Below are 2,836 nucleotides of genomic sequence, written 5' to 3'. Positions count from 1 at the left end.
GTAGATCCATATGCTGCCAGGTTGTGCGATAACTCTGAGAATGGCGTCCCAGTCAAATTGGTATGTCTGGCGCTTGAGTGAGGTAAATATGTTATTGAAGGTAGTAAATTGAACATGCAAGCAACCCTTTAAGAAGTAATATAAATTGTCAAACAATTCCTTAATAACTCACAAGCAAAATATAAAATAAAATAATCACCTAATTAAATTTCTAACACCAATTAAATGAATAAAAAGAAAAATAAGGAAAAGAAAATATAGATAAAGAAAGTGAAAAGAAAAAAGAAGAAGAAAACATAAACATAAAAGTAATAAAGGAAAAGTAAAAAGTAAAGAAAGAAAGAAAAGAACCTTGATAATGGTTGTGAAAAATAGGAAGTAAAAAGTGAGAAAGAATAAAGAAGGAGGAAGGAAGAAGAAAGAAATAAGAAGGGATAAGAAAAATTAGGATTAGGGAAGAAAAGATACGATATTTGGCTGATCTGGATAAGCTGTGCGTCGCATGTGACGTGGACGCGTGAGTCACGCGATCGTGTGACTTGATTTGTGCTAGTGGCGCGAGTGCAGCCTCGCGTTTGCGCAACTCTCTATCCCAAACTCATTTTGCCAAAATTTAGGGTGACGCATTCGCGTGGGTGACGCGATCGCGTGAATGGCCATATTTTGAAAACGACGCGGACGGGTGGAGCACGCGGTCGCGTGATAGGGCTTGTGCTTCTAGCATTATTCCAGCCCAGCTCCATCATAACTCTCTGCCATACACCTCTTTTACGTCGATTTTTAGGGGCACGCGTTCGCGTGGGTGACGCGGACACGTGGGGAGGCTATTTTTCAAAATGACGCGGCCGCGTCAGCGACGCGGTCGCGTGGGCATGTTTGTGCCTAAGGCACGCCTCCAACCACGCTTTCGCGTGACTTTCTGTTCACTTTTATTCTCTTCCCAACGCAACTATGACGCGGACGCGTCAGCGACGCTTACGCGTCGCGTGCGTGTTTTTTTTATATATATGCAAAATACAAATGCAAATGCAGGCTATATGCAGAGATTATGAGAAGAGTCATTAATAAAAACAAAAATAGAATAAAGTAAACTAAAACTAAGACTGAAATGGAACGACCATACCATAGTGGGTTGTCTCCCACCTAGCACTTTGCTTTTACGTCCTTAAGTTGGACGCTCTTCAGGCTCATTCTGCTTCTGTTGGTGGGTCTTCCAAGAGGAAGACCTCTAGTTCTTTGTTGTCCTTCATCTTCTTACCATGATACAGCTTTAGGCGATGTCCATTGACCTTGAGGAATTTGGAGCTAGAAGGATGACGCAGGTAAAAAACTCCATATGGCTCTGACTTTTCTACCCTGTAGGGATCTTCCCATCTTGATCTCAGTTTACCTGGCATAAGCCTCAGTCTGGAGTTATAAAGAAGAACTAACTTCCCTGGTCTGAATTCTCTCCTTTTTATATGCTTGTCATGGACAGCCTTCATCTTTTCTTTGTATCTCCTGGATTGTCATATGCTTCTAGGCGAAGGTTCTCCAGTTCTGCTAGTTGCAGCTTCCTTTCAGCACCAGCTTCCTCAAAATTCATGTTGCACTCCCTCACAGCCTAGAAAGCCTTGTGTTCCACCTCTACTGGAAGGTGGCAAGCCTTTCCGTATACTAGGTGGAAGGGGCTCATCCCAATGGGTGTCTTGTATGCTGTTCTATATGCCCAAAGTGCATCTTGTAGCCTGGCACTCCAGTCCTTCCTATGAGTTTTTACTATCTTTTCCAGAATACGCTTTATCTCTCTGTTAGAGATTTCTGCTTGCCCATTGGTCTGGGGAGGGTAAGCTGTTGCTACTTTGTGAATTACGCCATGCTTCTTTAGTAATCCTGTTAGTCTCCTGTTACAAAAGTGAGTGCCTTGATCGCTCACGATTGCTCGTGGTGATCCAAAACGGCAAATAATATGGTTTCTAACAAAGGAAACAACAGTATTAGCATCATCAGTATGGGTAGGAATTGCTTCCATCCATTTAGAAACATAATCTACAGCTAACAGTATATAAAAGTAACCATTAGAATTTGGAAATGGACCCATGAAGTCAATGCCCCAAACATCGAAAATTTCACAGAAAAGCATAATCTGTTGAGGCATCTCATCCCTCTTGGATATATTACCAAACCTTTGGCAAGGAGAGCAAGATTTACAAAATTCAGCAGCGTCTTTAAAAAGAGTAGGCCACCAGAATCCACAGTCTAGAATTTTTCTAGCTGTTCTTTGAGGACCAAAATGTCCTCCACTCTTAGATGAGTGGCACACACCGTTTAATTACCTGGTCAGCACCACACCTCCATAAATATGGGGTCATCCCATATATAATATTTGGACTCGCTTTTCAGCTTGTCTCTTTGATGCTTAGTGAAATTTGGAGGAAAAGTGTGGCTAACTAGATAATTAGCTACAGGTGCATACCAATGAGCTACTTCAGATACTGCATGTAGGCTATCAAATAGGAAAGTATCATTTATGGGAGTGGAGTCATCCTTAATGTGCTCAAGGCGACTCAAGTGGTCTGCCACTAAATTCTGGTTACCACTCCTATCCTTAATTTCTAAATTAAATTCTTGCAGCAGCAGTATCCAACGTATTAGCCTTAGTTTGGACTCCTTTTTAGCTAATAAATTTTTGGGGCTGCATGGTCTGAGTACACTACTACCTTAGTACCAAGTAAATAGTCTCGAAATTTATCCAGAGCAAAAACAATAGCAAGAAGCTCTTTTTCAGTAGTAGTGTAATTAGATTGAGCAGCATGTAAAGTCTTAGACGCATAAGCAATTACAAAAGGATCCTTAC

The sequence above is a fragment of the Arachis hypogaea genome, chromosome 16 (assembly GCF_003086295.3).
Source record: "Arachis hypogaea cultivar Tifrunner chromosome 16, arahy.Tifrunner.gnm2.J5K5, whole genome shotgun sequence".
Lineage (NCBI taxonomy): Eukaryota > Viridiplantae > Streptophyta > Magnoliopsida > Fabales > Fabaceae > Arachis > Arachis hypogaea.
The sequence above is the reverse complement of the archived record's forward strand: the minus strand, read 5'-3'. Positions refer to the sequence as shown.